Source organism: Phoxinus phoxinus (genome assembly GCF_949152265.1).
Source record: "Phoxinus phoxinus genome assembly, chromosome: 10".
Classification (NCBI taxonomy): Eukaryota; Metazoa; Chordata; class Actinopteri; order Cypriniformes; family Leuciscidae; genus Phoxinus; species Phoxinus phoxinus.
Genome location: NC_136885.1, coordinates 20,920,592 through 20,941,638, shown reverse-complemented (window position 1 = coordinate 20,941,638; position 21,047 = coordinate 20,920,592). Strand labels below are relative to the sequence as shown.

The 21,047-nt window shown below is 40.0% G+C and overlaps 1 long non-coding RNA gene across 1 annotated transcript; it reads left to right on the top strand.

Annotated features, from left to right (window-relative positions):
* The first annotated feature begins 4,453 nt into the window (after positions 1-4,453).
* Positions 4,454-15,370, top strand: LOC307006318. Its single transcript, XR_013799440.1, has 5 exons — positions 4,454-4,493; positions 6,166-6,419; positions 7,237-7,375; positions 11,761-11,802; positions 11,974-15,370. It is a non-coding gene; the product is annotated as an uncharacterized lncRNA (long non-coding RNA).
* Positions 15,371-21,047: the final 5,677 nt, after the last annotated feature.

Here is a 21,047-nt window from a genome sequence, read left to right as displayed (position 1 = left end):
TCAATTAAAATTTATGAACAAGGCCTTTGCTTTCAATGGAGTCATTCCGTATAGGCTATATCATAAAAATGTTCTTCAATAGATCTCTGAAGTTGGATTCATCAAAGAACCTTTCTGTGGGTTGAGTTGGTTCTTCATGATAAAGTTCTTTACATTTATTGGTTACAAATCCGCCTGTTGGTTTTGGGGTTATTTAAAGTAGGCTACTGGCACATAAAGAACTGGAGGAGAGAAAAGTTTTTTCCAGGCATTGGGCTCTATAAAACACTATCTAACTGTCTGGAACCTTTATTTTCAAGAGAGCCCTTGTGTGCGAGAGAAAGAGAGGGGTAGAAAGAGGAGAGGTGAAGTAGCGCACAGACTTTTGACCAAGAGGGAAAAGCTTGGATCCGGTAATTTTTTTAAATCACATAGTTTGTTTCACTTTTTGTCTCCCCATGCTCTTTACTCCTAGAAAGTCCCATCTCAATGTTTTGTTTCCTTCGTTGTGGTCCAATCTCTTTCCCGTAACTAGCTCTGTTGTTCTCCAACATCTCTTTCTCATTCCACCCCCTTCGAACTCAAACTCGCATTCTCCAGAGCCAAATGCATGTGGAGACATCTCTATATCCCCCATCTATCTCTCCTTTCCTCCTGCCCTGCCTCCTTTCCATTTCTTTGCTTTGCTTTCTTTTCCTGTGCACAGAGGGGAAGCCGGCTGCCAGTTTTAGTCTGCCGAAGGGTTTATTCAAATTAGAAACGCTTCAATCTCCTTATCCCCTCTTCTCTCTCTCATGCAAGCACTCACTCTCTCACCTGCTTTTCCGTGGCTCCCGTCATCCCTCAGAAGTCCCCAGAGCCCAGCTAGTTTAGGGGGACGATGTTTGTGGAGAACTGGGAGATGAGGGGAAGGAGAGGTTAGGAGGAAATCAGGGAGGGAGCAGCACGGAGGGCGTTCAGATTTGTCTGGTGGAACCTGTTAGCCCTTTGGTTTCTTGTCTCTCTCATGTTCGCCACTGAATTAGAAGCTGTTATGAGTGTTTACATATTTCCCTTCAGCATATATCCCCCTTTGTCTGATTTTGTCAGCTTGTGCAGTTTTTAACTTTCGTTTTCTGTGCTTATTGTCTTGCTTCTGTTCCCCATATCTCTCACTGATGTATTCATCTTTATGCTTAGAGGTCAGTCAACCATGATAATCGTCACTGTAAATAGTTATAAACTTTTTGTCTCTTGGTTTTCTTCTCTTCACTCTTTTCATCCTCCATACTTCTCCTCTTATGAGCATAGAAATGTTTCAGTGGTCTGGGCCTGGGGTCATATTGTGAGACCATACTTTTAAAACAGTTTTTAGACCCACTAAAAAAAAACTTTTTAGTGTTTTTAAAGGAACACTAAGCGTTCATCACTGTAAAAGTGTTCCACAGAAGAAAGAAAGTCATACATGTTTGGAAATAGTATGACAAATCCGACAGCCCCTTTCTGTTGAAGTAGCATAAGCTGCAACTAAAATCTGTTTTGATCCTTTAACATATACTGACAACCACCATAATAACACAGGCGGTAAAGAGAAAGCCAAACGATGAATCAAAGTTCATCATTAGTAGCTTTTCCACAAACTGAGGTAAACAACATAAGATGTAACATGAAAACCTAATGTAACTTATAACAAAAATGTATAAGAAACACGATTATTTAAATTAAATACCATCAAATAAATGTCGATTTACATTTTGTCACTGTAAATTGTGTCTTCTGGTGTCATCTGCTTCCAGTTATTTAAAATAACTTCTTGTGCTGCTTAATATTGCAAACTGGTGTTTCTTATTTATGTACTGTCATAATTATGAACACACTGGTTTGTAGCACAAATAGTTTAGTGTTTACTGCACTTTTTTATTCTTAGTTAATGAATCGGAAGTCTTGCACATTCAGAGAAAATAGCTTACTTCCGCGTTGTAAAATAAGATGGATAAGATCACGTGTTCATTTTACTTCCAAAAACTGTATTTACTGATAGTTTACCGTAAAATTACATGCAATGTCTTGATAGATCTATTAGTTTTTCACTGCATAAGATAACTTCTAGGCCTACCAATAACCAATTAACAGTTTTTTTTTCCATAGCATTTTTAATCTTTTACTGTTAAAATTTACATTTTTACAGTGTTGGAACTTTTGCATATGTTTGCATAATATTATGTTACTAATACAAATTACCAAGCGAAGGGTCTGACAAATAGCATGCCTACAATAAACCTACAATACACAAACAAAGCACAATTATAGACTAAATGGAATGGATTAACATTATTATTAATAAGGCTTATTCAACTCGGGGAACATGTTGGACATGCAGCTTTGATTCCATTATATGACCAGTGGGAACGAATATTTTTGTACTGCTTAAAATAACTGAAAGATTAACCCCATTCAAGTCATTATACAAATGAACCATGCAGGAGGCCTCAGCTGGGCCTATCCTGTCATATGCAAAGCAGGAGATCGGTTCTGTTTGTCATATTGAGACATGATATCACATTAATACACACAGAGTAAGTGCTTCTAATCATCCAACTGCGTTTGCATACATAATTTAACTTTAAATTATGGATTCAGAAGCTGATTTTTAAATTACATTCATGTTTGAAAATGTTCATATAGGACAATGCAAAAAAACAGTTGTATATTAAGTTATTGACATTAAGACCTTGATGTTTCAACTGCATTTACTATGCAGTTCATTATTTTCCAGTATGACATATGGGATTGGTCATTTATAGCCCCTTAACCCCATAAGGATTAGCCTTTGCCATGTCTTTACATAAGAGTTAATTGATAAAACAAGCCACAAATTCCACCCAGACACAGAACTTCAAAACTCAGAGCTGGCATTGATTTGCTTAGGCATCCTAATCACTCAGAATGGACTTCTATAGTCATTAGAGCACTTGTGGAGATTTGTAAATGTGATGTACATTGTAATTAAGAAGCATGAGACGATCACCTTAATCACAATTCAGGTTCAATGACAGTGTGGCCATGTAGTCATAGAGTTTCCCCACATATTGGCTGCATGGGTGTACTATAGGCCACAGTGTATCAGAAAAAAACACACCTGCAAAAACATAGAATAGGCTACATCAAATATATGATACATTAGTTTATTCATGTTATACAATAATGTTTTGTTTTATTTGCTGAGAGTTTATTCCTCCACACTGGTAAGTCAACAAACTCTTTTCTGCCTTAGTTCTAATCTTTTTCTCCATGTGAAATTAAAGCCTTGTGCAGAAATAATTAAATAATTTTCTCAAAGAATTATACGTTGTCTTGAGCTACTTGCTTTTGATTGATGTCTGTTTATGATTCGTTCCGCTTAGAAATTCCTACAACATTGCTTTCCTGATAATATATCAATTTATCAGGAGAGGTTTTATGTTAATTTCCGCCCTCCCCCATACAAATACCCATCATAGTCCAATACCATCTCGAGCTAATTAAGCAAGTGTTAATTAAAAATGCTGGAGAGTATGAACGCGAAGAATTGTTATGGAAACGTTGAAGTTAATCAAGCTTTCAAATTATTGATAACATCCTGAGAACGGTGATCGATCGGGAAGACATTAAGAGGCGAAATAAAGCAGATATTTGTGCGAGAGAGAGAGAGAGAGAGAGAGAGAGAGAGAGAGAGAGAGTTAGTTTGTGTGAATGTCGCTGTATTTTATGCCTTGTGTGTTTTTGTCAGATCTAATTTTCTTACTCTGCCATCCATTTTTGTAACCTATTAACGAAAAGTTTCTCATTGAGTGCTTGAAATCACTTACATATTTTGTCCCTGACCTGCGCCGACTGAAAGTGAACATGACTCTCTCTCTCTCTCTCTCTCTCTCTCTCTCTCTCTCTCTCTCTCTCTCTCTCTCTCTCTCTCTCTCTCTCTCTCTCTCTCTCTCTCTCTCTCTCTCTCTCTCTCTCTCGAGATGGAAGCTGCTGCCTGCAATAGAAAAATCACACGCACTAACAGCTATGCAAAGGCCACTCGGTTAAGTCTTTGGAAATTAATATTTCCTCGACCCCTGTAAATGCTCTCATTCAATCCTGCGTGCGGTAGTTGTGCTTATACGTTTCCACCCGTGTGTGAGTGTGTGTGTGTGTGTGTGTGTGTGCTTGTATGTCCTGTACTTACAGGCCCGCTTCATCATTCAGCCAGCGATAGGAGCAATTCACCCATAAAGTGGCGCTTTCGGCCATAAATAATATTCAAGTCGGTCTATTGTTAAGTGAAAAGTTGACTGGTGTTTGATATTTTTTTCTTTTTTCCTCCTTCTTCTTTTCCACGGCGACCTCGGGTTAGGACTCATACATCACGGGATGACAGCTATAGAAAGGCCCTAAATTAGCAACTAAATCGAATATTGATCAGCTATGTGCGGCCCTTCGCGTCGCGGTTCCTTGCCGTTTCTCCAGTGGAGAGAGTGAAGAGAGGTAGCGTTGGAGGTGTACGGGAGGAGGGGGTAAGTCTCTCTGTGTTGTTTCGTTCTTGTTTTTGTGTATCGGCAGTGTGAGAAAGAATTATACAAGGATTTCAGGGGGATCAAAAAATGAGGAGTACAATCGGCTTTCCCAACAGTTTTTATAAAATGTTTTGTGGTATGTAGCCAAGCAATCAGTTGATAAATAATGACAATGTAAAATATTATGATGCTTAAGAAAAAAACTGCTTAAGTTCCGCAGCCCCACCGTTGCAATTACCTCTTCAGACAAAAGTGACTTGTTCACTATACTATAGGGTCTTTTTTTTACCGCCACGAGAAAAGAGGCGCGTTGGGTTAACTTCTAATCTAACTTTGAAGTATTTGAAACCCCAGCTGAAGCGTCTAAAAAAGCTACACATAAAAGACTGTAGGCCTACACTTTTAAGCCGCCTTGGGGTTCAAGTCATTATTCGCACCCTATGTGGGCTATGTTTAAGGCTAACTGTACTCACTAAATAAGGAACGTTTCAGTTCCCTTGTGCTAACTATACATCATCGTTACTCAAATACCATAATTTTATTCAATGTATGCAAAAATAATTATGCAAGCCCAGTATCTCAATTAAGAGGAGCTTAATTTGCCTGCAGTTATTAATGACTGAGTGACAGCAAGCGTAGCCGGTTCTCAGCACTCCCTTTCTTTTAGAATGCAAACTTTATATTATCCAATTATCTATTCACCCATGCAGACAAATCCACTCAACCATATATCTGTCCGTCCACACATCGACATGGGTCTTCCTTCATCTCCATTTCATGTGAATACTTCCCTAATATATATGTTGAATATGAAGTTATTGTTCAATGAATGCTGATTGGCAGTGTTTGTAAATGATCTTTGTATCCTATTGATGTTCTCGCGCTTGCTGTTAGGAGTGGGAGGTCCGTTAGTTAGCGCGTGCTGTTGGACAGCGTTTGATGAAACGATCCAGAGATCTCTCACGGGAAAGCTCTGTGTCCGGGGCATGGCCGTCCAAACCCAAGGCCGTAGTGTAGGTGGTCAAGGTCATGCAGGGTCACTCAGATGAGCTTTTTACCAAAGGGCCGGATCGTCAGGGTTGCAGAGTCCAGATCAAAGTATTGAGTGTTGGCATCATGGTAGAACAAGCAGAGCACAGAACCGCGAAGTGCTGGAGATTACAACAGTCTAATTGAAATGGATGCTCCTAAAGCTGAGTGCTAAATGAGGCCTCAAATACTTCTGTTGTTCACTCGAGAGATGTGTCCGGGCCATACACTGCCCCGTGCATCATCTCCCACATCAAATATTGACCTTTGACATTAGTCATTTATTTAAAAATTTGTCAATTGAAATTTGTCAGTTATTTGAGTCGCCTATATACAGTACATAAATCAGATCAAAGAACTTCAGAGACTGCAAATGGTTTTCAGTGGCTCTGGCTTAATACTAAAATTTCAGCACCATGGACAGCACACCCATTTCGCCCAAACTAAAACATTTATTTTTCTTCTTTTTTTTGGTCGTTTTGGTTAGTCTGGCATTTAGTTGAATATGCTCATTTTTACATAGTCACCAGAACAGCCTGTATGCTCTTTGCTGAGTATGTGCAGAGCACATTTGCAAATATTTCAATATTTCTCAAATGACACGCATGCAACTTTGTTTTTTTTTGCGTTTTGTTTCCAACAGAAACTGCATAGCGTGCTACTAGATGCCCTCACCGCTCATCAGCGACGTTCTTGGCAAACACTTTTAGAAACTTGCTTGAGGACAATTCCGGCAGCCATCTGTTTCTGGCAGAGCTATGCGCACGGGGCAGGAAGCTGAATTCACAAATTTTTAGAGGGAAAGGTGTTTGTCAGCCAGTAAGGTCGTTACCGTGGATGTGAACCACTTTATTTATTTTCATTCTCGCTCCCACTTTTCTTGAGAGGGAACAGAAGGTAAGAAAAGACATGTTATTTTCCTGTTCCTTTTTTTCTTTCCTGGCAAAGTGCCTTGATCCTTCCTTTTGCAATTCCGAGTCTTAACACAACACTTTTTCTCTTTTTTTATCACTCTTTGAAACAAAATCCACCTTATTCACCTAACAGGCCTTTGCACTATTTACTCCGTGATTATCTGGACTGGACATTTGACACACCTTTCCTGATAGCTAGTGAAAATCATTTACACTCTAAACAATGCTGGGTTGTTTTAACCCAAATTTGGGTAAAATATAGACGAACTCAACCGTTGGGTTAACATTTTTAATTTAAAAATTTAACCCAACGGCTGGGTTTGTCCATTTTTGACCCAAATTTGGGTTGAAACAACCCAGCATTTTTTAGAGTGTATGCTAAATCTTTCCATGCATTAACGCTACATGACAAAGTCAAACAAGATTTTATGTATTTGTCTAAAGAAAAGTGAATGCATTTTAATCATTCAGTGTAAGTTTGACACAAAGAAATAATTTAGATAGATAGATCTATCATTTGTCATGTAGACACACCACCTTAAGATGTCTCTTAACTTTTATGAGCAACTAAACCAGATCTATCTATCTATCTATCTATCTATCTATCTATCTATCTATCTATCTATCTATCTATCTATCTATCTATCTATCTATCTATCTATCTATCTATCTATCTATCTATCTATCTTTCTATCTATCTATCTGTTCTAACATACTCCTTAAAAGATTTGTATGCAATAGAATAACTCAATATGTCAGTATGATAGATTAATGAGCATCTCACTTATTTGTGTTTTCAGGGCCTTGTGGTGCAGGTGGAGAAAAGGTTGAGGAAAGTGTGAAGAGGGAACTGGAGGGAGACAAAGACGTTCACACACAGCTGAATTTCAGCGGTGCCTGTCACAAAACAAGAAGTGAATCAGAGAGAATCAGTTCAGAGTAAGTAAAGGAAACCAATACCCCATAGGGTGAAGTAATACAAACAGAGAGCCAGATTATAAGGAGGGGGATGAAGTGACTGAGAATGAGAGAGAGAGAGGGAGGGAGAAGGAAGAGATGAATGAAAGGTAATTGCATTAGAAAGAAAAGAAGGCCAGAAGGAAGGAAATGATTAGAGGAAAAGAGACTGATAGCCGATAGAGAGGGAGTGGGAGAGATGGACAGAGTGAGAAAGAAGGTGGGGTGGGTGTTCATTTACTCCTTTCATTCAATACACAACGACACTCCCTTAGCGTCAATACAAAGTGTGTGTGTCTCCTCTAAGCACACTATCTAGGTAACTTGTCTCTAAGAAATGTTGTATCGTACACTTGAAACTTCATATATACATATATTTGCCCAGTAAAAAACTAATTCTGTACATTTATGTCTTATATCTAATTTAGATCGAATAAAATTCGAATTTGGTGCTTATTTCTAAATAACACCATGTTTTAGAATCCCTCAAAGCATGTTGTAAAAACATGAGATGAACAACTCCGGAAAGACCACTGGCCTCTGACCCTTGACAGCCATTTTCCTCTTCAGTATCGTAGTCTCACCTCAAGCTATAGCATTCGCATTTTAGGCAATTCATTCATTTTGGCAGCGGTTTAGTATGAAATAACAGTAATCACACAAAATGGTGTCTTTTCTCTCTGTGTCTCTCTACCTCTTCTCGTTCTCCTTTTGTCATTGACCTTTGGACCCTGTCTCCGTGTGCATATTGACTGTTGGACTGCGAGTCACTTGAGCTAGCTGTCAATACTTACCTGGTTTAGACACCCTGAGAGCTGCGGTCATCAAGCAGACACACTGAGAGTGGGGGGAAAAGACATGCTGGATGAGAATGAAGAATGAGAGAGGGATTTATGTAATTATATTATTAGAATATTTTTTAATCAATGGATATTAAATGTGAGTTATACAAAAAAAGTGTTGATAACCCATCAAGGTTTTATAGTATGTGATTTCACAGACATATTTGCAGTGACCTTTGCAATGTGTGCCTATACGTCACTTCTACGGCGCACAGCTCTATCTGCGCCTGTTTTACAGTCCACTCCACCTTCTCCACGCTCTACCTCTCATTCCTTCTCTCCCTCTTTCCTTTTTACTCTTTTCATTTCCTTTAATCTCTCACTCCCTCCTCTTTCTCCCACCCTGTCACTTTGATTTCCCTATCCACTGGCCTGTGCTCTCTGTGTGTGTGTCTGTGCGAGTCTGTAAGTGAGAGCAGGAGAGACAGACTGTTAAAATATGTTTGTATTCACAAACAGCTGTTGTTGTTGTTGTGGTCTATACATATGACATAAAAAATTATGCGCAATTGATATGCATAAATTGCAGACTGCATCTCAGTAAACCTGAATGTTACTGATTTGATGAATTTCTAATTATTTGCTACCACATAATGTCACCTTCATAAACCAAACTCCCCCTTCTCAGTCATGCTTTTTTCTCTCTAGTTCTCTTCTATATTAATCAGAATTTATATATGCAAGAATATCTGAGGAAGAACCGTGCATGTCTTGCTGAGTGTGTGTATTTATATTAGAGTAGACAGTGTCTGCATGGGCCACAGAAATCCTGGGAGTGAGAAGGTCAGAGCATCAGTCTGCGGGTGTTGGGGTGTATATGTATGTGTGAGTGTGTGTGTGTGTATGTGCGTTTGGATGGGGGGAGAGGCAAAGGGTCCCCCTCTTGTAGACAGTTTGACTGATGACATGCATTAAACAGTTAATCTGTCTGATTGAATGTTTGCTTCCTCCAAATTGAAACATTAAACAACAAGGCGAGAAGCGGGAGGGAGGGAGAGACCAAGGAGGAGAGCGGGATATGGCTTCATCTACTCCCCAAATCATGCAAAGAACAGACTGGAATATATAATATCGTCCTGTGAGTGAGGGAGAGGGAGAGCGAGAGGAAGAGGGAGATTGGAAGGGACAGTGTGTGTGTGTGTTGCAGAGAGGGACAGGGAATAAGTGAAGGGGAAAGTGGCTGGACAGAAACAAGCAATGAGAATGAAGGGATGGTGAAAGATGAGAAGGTTGGTATTGAAGATGAAGAAAAAGTGGAAAAGGGAGAGATTGATAGGAAGAGTGTGTTGTTGTTGTAGTGAGTTGTTGAAGAAAGAAAGAAGACGAAAGTGAGACGGAGGAAAAAAACCTGGATCTGACCTTTATAACTTTGTTGTTCCTGTAACCTGGAAGTCTCCCTTTCCTAGTTTTGTCATAACATTTAAATCTGTGAAATTAGGTGATTACTTTCCGATGGACCTCTTCCAATGTCAAGACTCAATTAAACAAACTTAATAGGAGGAGTTGCATTATTGCCACATTATTGTTCCTACTCATTTTCTCTCTTTTCACCCCAATTTCTAAATAAACTCTATGCATATTATATGTTCGCTCTGCGGTTTTTACCACACCAGCTTCAACGAGCAGTCCAAGGCTCGCCTGCCCGTGAATGATCCTTGAGGGAGTTGTGCTGAATTTGTTGAGTGGGTGCTTGAGCAGTGTGGATCCCCCTCACCATTTGTTCAGTGGAGGACAAGACTAGCCCCGAGCCCACCTCGGACCTATAGCCTAGCCAGCCCACTATCATGCCCATCATGGACTATGAACCTGATCCCACTGCAGACTCAGAGCCTGCACCCACCACAAAGCCAGAGCCCGAGCTAATGCCGGAATCCATTTCCGTCCGGAAACCCGAACCAATCATGGAGTCTGACCAGATGCGTGATCCAGCACCAACGTCCGTGCCTGAGGGTATTTTAGTAGAGTTTGATGTCAATCCTGTCTTCTTCGTGGGCTATTGGTTCCGTCCAGCCCCAAGTCTCCTTCATCGCAGCTGTTCCTGCCCAGGCCAAAGTCTCCTTCGTTGCTACTGGTTCTGCCAAGCCTCAAGTCTCCTGCTTTGCTGCTGGTTCCGCCCAGCACAGGTCTCCTTCATAGCCGCTGGTCCTCCCCAATCTCAAGTCTCCTTCATCGCTGCGCTGCTGGTCCCGCCCAGCCTCCTACTCCCTCTTCCTCTGTCGACTTCATCCAGTTCCTTGGCCCCACCTTTACTGGCTCCCTTAAGCCCCTCGGCTCCTGGTGGCCCTGTCCAATTACTCAGATTCGCCTTGGACTTTTCGGTCTCCAGCTCTGCCTTGGTGTGAGAATCCTCTAGCTTTACCTCAGGCGTCCAAGCCCTGGCCTCCACCTCGGCCTGTCGACCCATTGTCTCCAAGCTCCTTTCACTCCACTGTGCTCCATCATCCCTCAGGCTCCTCCGGACTCCCCTGTCCCACCGGCTCCACCTTGGCCAGTCATCACCCTGGTTGTTCCACGGACTTCCAGGCCTCCTGCTACACCTTGTCTCTCCACCCCTTCGAATCTTCTAAACTCCTCCTTCCCTTCAGATCCACCTTTGTCCTCACTCCCACCGGCTCCGCTCTGGTCTGCTGAGCCCTCGTCTCCACCTTGGTCTCACAAGCCTGCAGTTCCTCCAATCCATTGGTGTCACCCTGGGTCTTCGTCTCCTTGACTTCGCCTGGGTCTCCACCTTTCCTGCCTCCATTTCAGTCGGTTGGGTTCCTGGCTCCACCCTGGGTTCCCCCTCCATCGGTTTTGTCTTGCCATTGCTCTGGGTTGCTCTCTGGCTCCTTCCTCTTCGTCTCCTCCCTCTCCTCTTCATACTCTCCTCAATGTTGATCCCCTCTGCCGGCCCCTTGAATTTCCTGTGTATTACCCGCCCTTCACCCACCTCAGGAACCCCCTTCCTCCCTCCCTCCTCTGTTGGACAAGAGGGGGCCTACTGTCACAGTCATGTTCTATTTAGTTTGGTTTTCCCGTGTTCCCTGTTCATATTGCCTGAGTTCTCATTTCTAGTTTGTTTTCATGGTTTGTGATTGAGTTGCGCACCTGGTTCTTGTTCTTTTAAATATCCTTGTGTCCAACAATACCCTCAATTTTTCCTGTTCCTTGTTCTGTGTCATCAATGTGAAGCTGTAGTGTGTGTTCAGAGTTCTCCTGTGTATACCCCGTGTTCAATAAAGTCTCCTAGTATATTTCATTCTGCGTCAAGCATCTTGGATTATGGATTAGACTACACAGAAATTTTGACTAAATCCTACACAACATTTTTGGTATGACCATCCTTTGCAGGTAGATTTCTCCAAGACACTAGTATTTTTAGTGAACCATTGATTCAATGGGCCATAAAGAGAGCCATTTACTTAATTCCTGTATGAATCAGCTGTCTGAACAAATCAAATGAATTAATGACTATATATAATATATGTAAATGTTTTAAAACCATTTTGTGTGTCTGTGTGTAAAAACTGTTGTAATGTTTTTCAGGTTGGACTAATGAACTCAAGTACAAGAGAATCTGGAATTCAGGTAGGATATGTTTTGACTTAATCCTTGTGAGGAGTCTATATGTAACTTTTAAATACAGTGTATAAATACATTCTTCTGTAGGCAATGCATTTGGCCAAACAACGGCCTCTTTTTTCCTTTTCCGCCATCACTGATCTTTTTTTTTCTTATATTGTTGCTGGATAATTGCAGAATGCCACACAAGATGACGGATTGACGACCAGATGAGCCTATGGATGCTCTCACATCAACGAACACGAAAAAGCAGAGCGATCACAACATAAATAGACAGATTGCAGGATGGATGAATTGATAGATCTTTTAGAGAAGGTCAAACTTCTGTGCGCACACTCTCAAACCATCATGAAAAGAAGAGAAATTGATTGCCGCTCACAAAAGGGTTGAAATGACCAAGAAATTATTTTTCTGGGCAATGAACATTGTGAGTGAGTAAGAGAGAGGGAGAGAAAGGGGAAAAAAATGCCTAGCCTCTTTGTATGAATTGTCTCAAAAGTAACTATAGTCATCTTCAAGTGTTGCCAGTGTTCTGGTCAAATGGCCACTCTACCAGATCAGACCAAACGAGAGCAGTTTTGAGTTTCGGTACATCTACCTCATCTGAAGTTTGGCCTCAAACGTAGCCTTTACGTTTCGCCAAAGGAGATGGTCATGATGTCATCATTTCACCTGTCAAGAGTCTGTCAAGGTTGCCTTGGAGACAACTGGCACCCGTGGAACCCTAGTGCCCCATGGCACAAGCTTTCGATTGTGGATATCACAGTTCCTCGATTGATGGACGCCTCCGATCCTCACTATATTACCCTGCTGGGGTGACAAAGAAGACATCTAACACTCACACCCCTTCCCACAGTGCAAATAAAGACATCTAGGGGGGAAAATGAATGCTTCTTTAATCATATGACGTCTGTGTGCACCAAGCCGTTCAAATGGCGCGCCACTAATGGACTGCTGATGAATAGACAAAGAGAACAACCATCCACAGTGAGCAGAACAAATAGGCCTCCAGCACAAATGGAGATGTAAGTGAACCCACTCACTCACGTTTGGATATGTAGATTGGGGTTCAGATGATCACACCCACAGACTGAGATGAATATATGGGCTCATGAGCTAATAAACACGTCAAGCCTTATTGTGAGCTCGCAGAGAGACCATTACCACAAATCTGCGTGCTAATCATAATTAATCACTTACTTATTAAGCATTAATTGCACTGCGCAAATGTATCCTCGTCCAGAAATGCCCCAGTATTGAAGTTGCTGGGCCTAGACAAGGCAATATTAATTTATTCGTACTTATTAATTTCCCTAATTAAAACAACAAGACCTAGATATAAGTGTATTCTTTGTGTAATAAATGAGGGTTTTTGAAAAGCAATACCAAGTCAAGCGTGTCGATGTACAAACCGTAAATCATCTTCTCTGGGGTTGATTCATACTCTTCATCATTTCTGAGCCAAACGAACATATTAAGAAGATTGCACCCAAGTCTGTGTAATTACGCACATCCTTTTAAAAAAAATACATAAACTCATTTAGATAAACGGTTTTACTCCTAATAGAACTTGCTGATCTCTTTCCACTAAAGCTTAATCATCTATCTAATAGGATCAGGATGCGTTTTGCAGGCCTCTCTGAAACAAATAATGCCACTTTCAGAGAGAGTTTGCCAATCACTGGTCCCGAGAGCAGAAATGGTTTAATTTAGGTCCAAACTGTTGGCATGTTTCAGATATTTTAGTATACTTCTCAGTTGTGGGATAACTTAATGAGTACCCCTTGTTTTCCCCCCTGTCTCGCTCTTCTCCATGCATTTTTATCGGTTTCCTCATTTCTTTTTCTCCATTTCCAAAATGGTCCACCTGAGCGGGCTAAGCGAGGGCGGGGTGCCGTAATAGCGCTAATGCCCAGTAATACGGGCCAGATATTATAATCTAAGCGCTGTCACAAAGCGTTAGCCGTCGTAGACTGACGTGTCAATGCTGCTGAACGCAGGTGATATGGCGGGGCAGGAAGCGCGGCCCGGTAATCGTCTAACATAGACACGTTTATTTTGAGTCTCACTATCTCTCTCTCTTCCTCTTTCTCTCTCACTCACTGTCTTTCTCTCTAGGTTTTGAGCGCATGAAGGCTAACGACCCGTGCGCGCTCCTGCGGTCACGGTGCGGTGCGCGCTTCGTTGGTGATTTATGCGTGTGTGTAATTGAGTGTTAATAAAAGGTTGTCCGTAGCGCGTGTAATTGTGTGTTCAAGACTTTCTGTGTGCGAGCGTGGATGTAATTGGGTGTTATCGATGTTGCGCGCGCGTTTGTGTGGGTAAGAGTCCAGGCTGGACGCGAGCGTATGCATTTTCTGCAGGTTAGTTCTCGTCTCGTGCTCATGTTCCATATCTTACGGCGCCCTTTAACAGACCGTAGACGGCGTACACTAGAGGGCATTCTATACGTAGGATCATGTGTATGGCTCAGTTCAAGGCTCTTTGTTAATTTGGGCCAACTCATTTAGTCCTGAACACTGACAGGATTATTACAATTTTGATTTTACTTTTAAGACTGAACATCAGCACTGCTGTTATTTGGATGTAGGCATGAGGCCACAGCTGTGCTAATATTCAATAGGCCTCAACTGTAGCATTATTGTGAGTGTGATATTGTTTTTGTATATAAAAATAAGTTACATTTAGTAACTTTTAAAATCTGCATTAAAAAATGGTCAGTTAGTTGGTCATTTCTTTGCAAACAAAAATAGTTCCAAATGAAGCCAAAGTATAACCTGTAACAGCATAGGGAGAGGGGGTAAGTTGTCACACTGTTCATGACTCCAACACTAGAGGCTCTATCTCAAAAATCAAATAGCCACTTTGTGTGACTTCTTCTTCTATAGTCAACTTCCTGTTCACATGTGGTCAAGATCACTCTTATCTGAAGTAAGCACAATTTTCTTATTTTTCTGCTTAAAAAGTTAAACTTTTGCACTTTACATTTTATGCAATACAAGGTATGAATGTTAGATATGAATGTTAAAAATGATTATTTTGCACAAAACAGAGACGACAATAACATGTCTTTTGATACTTAACTAAAGTGCTATGTTGAGCTAACCTTGAGATTTAGCCAACATTAGCACACATGTCAGTTTGGGGCAAGTCGTCACATGTAGGAGTCAAAATCCAGTCAAAATCGGGACCTGTGAAGAACAAAGCAGCTAAAAGAAGAAAAATCATACAAGAGTCATCATCATCAGATGATGAAGAGTGCTTCTGCCTCGTCTGTGTATAGAGCCATTTTCAAACAGCCGTCCAAAGGAGACCTGGGTAAAATGTGTAAAATGCAACAATTGGGCCCATGATGCTTGCACCTCAGGCCAGGCAATTTATGTGTGCCAGAATTGTGACTGAAGATGAGTCTGATTAGTCAGATCCAGGGCATCTGTTTTGTTCAGAGGTTAAACATGTTAAGTTAAGCGAGTTATCTGCAGCATTCCATTCAGTTATCATGATCTATGTGCAAGCCAGAGAACTTTTGAGTTTAAAGTTCAAAGTAAAGTGGTCTTGTCGCTTAATGTGTTTTGATTGAAATGTGTATTGTTTGGATTGAAATAATTGTTTTTCCAGATTCTCCAGGCACAATTGTTTATATTTCCAGTTCTGCTTTGAATCTAAAAATTAAAATCAATATTCACAATTAAGTAGTTGTGTTCTTATTTTTAGATAATCTAGTGTGACAATTTACCCGCAGATGGGGCAAATTGTCACAAGTGCACACTCTTCTACAGTCTACAACTCTGTAAGGAGATAAGATATGAAGATGTTATGAATACAACATATGTGCCCAAGACTTCCTTCTTTCATTTGGTATGTCATTTATACCATTGTGATGTATGATGCTCAGTAAATGTTAGACGGTGTGAAAAGTGTGACAACACACCCTGCTCTACCCTATGAGTGGAGTGACAAAGATTTCCACTCACCCGCTTCTTTAGTTATCAGTGTTCTCCAGTTACACTCCGGGTTTTCCACTTCCTCACTTGAGAGAAAACTTGTGAGTGATCCTGAACAAACACCACTCGCATTCTCTGACCATGAACTTGTTTATTAAACAATATTGATTCAAATATCTCAAAAAGCTGTACAATTTGAAGTTATTATAGGATTACATTATAGTATTTAAATTCAATATAATATTAGCTTACTAATAAAAAAGTTGTTTTTTTGTTGTTATAGATGACTGTTTTTCACCTAAAAATAATAAGCCTCATGGTTGGATTTCATAAAAGCAGACTTGTTAAAGCTGTTGGTGCGAATTAAAGTTCTGGACGTGTATCTAAGATCTAACACACAGGAACACATTTGTGAGGGCCCAGAAGGATGTGTCCATCACTACTGCAGAACTGTTAAAGGGATAGTTTAAAGTAGAAATTTACCCATGCACCCTCATGTCACACACATATGTAAAATATGTTCAAACGAATGTTCAAACAAAATCATATTTAGTCCCAGATTAAATTATTGCATTTTCTAAAGTCTGCAGTGTGGATTTAAACATTAAATATGTTAAACATGAGCGGAAGGTATTCTTATCTGTAGCAGAAAGCATAAAAAAATTAACCCCAAATATGTAATAAACAAACATACAAGGGCCTGGAAATAAGACAGTGAATGATGGGTGTTCAGAGTTCTGTGTGCAAACTGAGAGAGACTAAAAAATACCTTTGTACTGTGATTGTGGGGTGTTTATGTGAATCAGAGGTAGGCTATTTAAATGTGTGGCATTTATGTGTCAAGAAGAGTATATGGTATTGTGCCAAAAAGAGAAAGCATAAAGAGAAAGAGAACATCAAAATAAAAACATTTATTAAGGGCTTTCCAGTGTGATTTCAAAAGTATTTATCCCATTTTAAAGTGTCATGAAATATGTGATAAAGTTTGTGCACATCTAAAGTAGAACAGAATAGAATGTACAGGTGCAGGTTAGTTGTGAGTGTGTGTGTGTGTGTGTGTGTGTGTGTGTGTGTGTGTGTGTGTGTGTGTGTGTGTGTGTGTTAAAGAGTGTGCATGGTTTGGGGCCTGTTTAATTGATGTGGGCTGAGCATCGATCCCCCCCGCCTGGCCTAATGAAGGCCTGATTGGTTTGTGAGGGCTGGCTGGTTCTGCTCAGCTGCCCGGGCGGCCCGTACTAATCCACAGCACAGCGCATTAACACACACTCAATCCACCATCACTCTCTCCTACCCCCCCCCCCCCCCATCTTCCCTTCTTAAATTCTTTTCTCTCTGTCTTTTCAACCTCTCTCTCTCTATCCACTTTTAACTTAAAGCTAATTTTCCATTTTTTTCAGTTCTACACCTACATTTTTTTTATTGTAATGTGAAGCTCTATAATGATGTTATGTTCTCCAGAACAGGAACCTGCAGGAAACCAGTTTTTAAACTGAGTCAGGCCCGTTTAAATTGTACCTTAATGTTACTTTGAACCTTTCCTGTATAATAAATGAAATTAAATTAAATATGATAAGTATCCAGTTTTATCACTGCCGTATAATTTTTTTTTATGGTCTATACATATAATATATATGTATTTTACTAAATTAGTTGCTCTGACCATCCCATATTCTTTTATGTTATAATGCTTAATATTTTTGTGGAAAATGTTGTGGATTTTTTTCTTTTATTATTATTTTCTTTTCTTTTTTAAATGCTAAATATCTACACATAATCTGCAAAGGCTGTATATACACTTTCAAGCACAGCTTGGTATATAGTATCTTATTTGTCCGATACGGTTTATTTATGGGAAGTTACATTCCCCCTCACTGTTGATATCATAATTTGTTATTACACATAATGCTTTTTGTCAGGTACACATCTGTTCTCATAAATCTCATAGTGGATTCACACTGTTAAAGAAAGTGACAGCCCAGTTACAGAATCTGGAGGCAGATCTTGGGGATTGGTAGCCGTGATATGCTTTCCACATCACAGTGACTCGCAAAATTTGTCAAAGCAATCTCCCTGGTGCTTCCCTCTCCAGAGGTGTCTTAGTTTTGCCACTTCACTGGTCAGTAAATTTTGATTCTCCAGCTTTTGCGATGAGTTTTTGCTTTTATCCAGCCTTTCCATTTGTATCAGTTCTTTATTTTTGACACTATCTTTCACCAGTTGTCACTTGTTGATAACAGGGCACATATTTGACCTTTCAAACTGTTATCAACCCTTAAAAATCTTTTCAATTGAAAATCAGCAAATTAATTTACATTAACGCAGAATAATTAGAGCAAGCTGAAGCTTTTAAAGCACATCATGACCGTTGTCGTTTTTACCGTAACATTCAGTGCTTATTTGTCATCTGTCAAAATACATTATTTGTTCGTTCTTTTACTCTACATTTAAAGCTATTTGATTGTGTATTGAATTTTCAACATTTATCAGCTTGATAGTTTTCTTCTTTAAGCAAGAAAAGCAATTAAGAAGAGATGTTTATTTATAATAGTGGACTGCTAAGAGGTAAAGAGCAGATCATTTAGTAATATAAATTCAATACAATGAGGGGGAAGCAAGTCAAATGCAAACTTCAAAAAAACAACTTGCAAATACATTACACACAAAACATGATACTACAGAGTGCCAATGCTAATTATAGTACACACGAGGAGTGTAGTGGAGAAGAAAATGTAAAACGGTTTACACACATCTGATTACACATGTTGAAGTAATCATTGTGTTAAGTCGTATTCATTCTAACGAATCTCGTTATAAGTGAAATGTTTATATTGTACACCAGTAATTGTGGCAGTGGTTCTGGTTGAATGAGTACAAGAGATTTAACTGTTGGACTAAATGAGTAAAGATGGAGATACATGCACTGTGTTGTTTAAGAAGCTATTGTTGGATACAGCAACCTGAAATGACAGTCATCTTTTGGATGTGAATCTGTGATCTGTGTATCTGTCTGTCTGTCTGTCTGTCTATAAGATTGACATTATGTGTGCATGTTAGTGGTTGTGTATGTACTGTATGTGTGTGTCATTGTGACTGAATGACACTACAAAATCCACTGAGTCCACACAGCATATCAACCAAGCTGTGCAATGGCAACCTTGGTTATCTGTCACTCTCTGTCAGTCAACAGGCTGGCCGGAATTGCTCTAAATGCTGTACCTGGATCAGCTTAGGCACTAGGGTTATGATATTGAGTGAGAATTAGCCACGAGACCTGCTTCACGGTCAAAACTCTTGATGTGGGATGCTAGAAGGCCTGGGAAACTTTTATCTTACTGCTGGTGATCTTAAAGTTGGCATGAAGAATTAATCTGAACGATTCATCCATTTTTGGCTTTATACTTTTCAGTCAATAAATATCAAAGCTCAGGATCAAGTTTACATAATTGATGTATTGTGAAAATCTTTTTGATAAAGTACAACTTCCGTTTCATTCTGACTCTAATGGATAGATCAATGAAATAGGTGTGAATCCGTTCCTCAGCACTAGTCTACTGTTATGCTTTTTAAGGAAAAGAGCACAAGCCTTATACAATCACCACACAATCACTGTGTGCCATTTTCTTTCTGTCAGTGATGACATGAAAAGCTAAAACTGAGTGGTTTTCAATGCTGTTACAACATTCAGTTTCCCCTCAGATGGCACAATAGCAGCTTTCGCCTTGAGCAACAGCTCAGTTTTAGTAGTTCAACTTTTAGTCTGGGTGTTTCTTTTGCTTCGTTGCTGTTAACTGAGCATATTTGAGTGGATGCTGTCTGAAAGCACGTAATGTTTCATTGAATTTAAATAATATACAGGAGATATGACTACATCACCTCAGCAGTGTGTTTATCATGCCAATATACTGTGGTACAATACTTAAAAATAAGCTTTTATGTTCTGCTTAAACAACAAGGAAACAGTCACTGATCAGATGTTCAGGTCATCACAGCTGTCAATCACTCAGCAGTCAGGTTTGTCATTTTAGTCAGTACTTGTCTCCACAAAACTCTGCACACACACAAACACTGGCAGATACGCACTCACACACACGGTGCTAAGTGGTGTGTGTTTACAGCTTGTTCATTTCCACTCTGCAACTGTTGGCTAAGGGAGTAGGGGCAAGAGAGGGAGAGAAAAAGAGGGTGATCGGAAGAGAGAGGGAGGGCTGGCGGGCAGTGTTTTTGTCCTGAAGAGAAATAGCCCTCTAGCTTGTAATTGGAGGCAGAGAAAGAGAGAAAGAAGAGGGAGGGAACGACAGCAGAAATTGCTTGGCTGGGGCCGTGTGGGATGATAGTGTTTTTGACAGGTAAATAAGGCTGTGATTGTCGACAGTTACACTGCACCTTTCTGACCCCCACACACACTGGCCTCCTCCATCTATATTTCACTCTGACACGCGTGCTGACTGCTCCTCTCTCTTTCTCCTTCTCTCTGTCCTCCTCTATTCCTTTATGTCTTTTAATCCCTCAATCCTCTTTCTAGTTCTTCCTTTTCTTGTGTCTTTTTTGTATGTTTCTTTATACACAAACCCCAGCATACAGTACACGAATGCTCTCACCTTACATTTGGAACTGACTCACCAAACCAATTCACTTGCACACCGTCACATAAACTGCGAAATATCTATTTTATTATAGGCTTTAGAGCTAGAATTTGTATACATGCCATCTCATGAAAACATATCATGCAAGACTAAAGCTTTAATTATGATACAATCAAATTCTGCAATACTCGGGTAACTTCCTGTTATGTTTCTATACGGTAATTCTATTCGATATAGATAGATAGATAGATGGATGGATGGATAGATAGATGGAGAGATAGATAGATGGATAGATAGATAGATAGATAGATAGATGGATGGATGGATGGATAGATAGATAGATAGATAGATAGATAGATAGATAGATAGATAGATAGATAGATAGATAGATAGATAGATAGATAGATAGATAGATAGATAGATAGATAGATAGATAGATAGATAGATAGATAGATAGATAGATAGATATTGGTTTCTCTCCTTTGCCACCCCTGGTATCTCTTCTTCCTCTTTTCCCTTCTTCCATCCCTATCCTCTTTTATCAAGTCAACAACCGTCTCTCCCCCTCCCGCTCTGTTCTGCCCTTGCCTCCCTCCCTCTCTCTACCTCTCTCACTTCAATCTCAAGTGTTTTCAATTTTATTCTAGAGTGGAATTAACTACCCCCGATGTCAAATTGCCGACGAAATCGATAATAATATCTTTACAAAAGAGGATATTCCAGT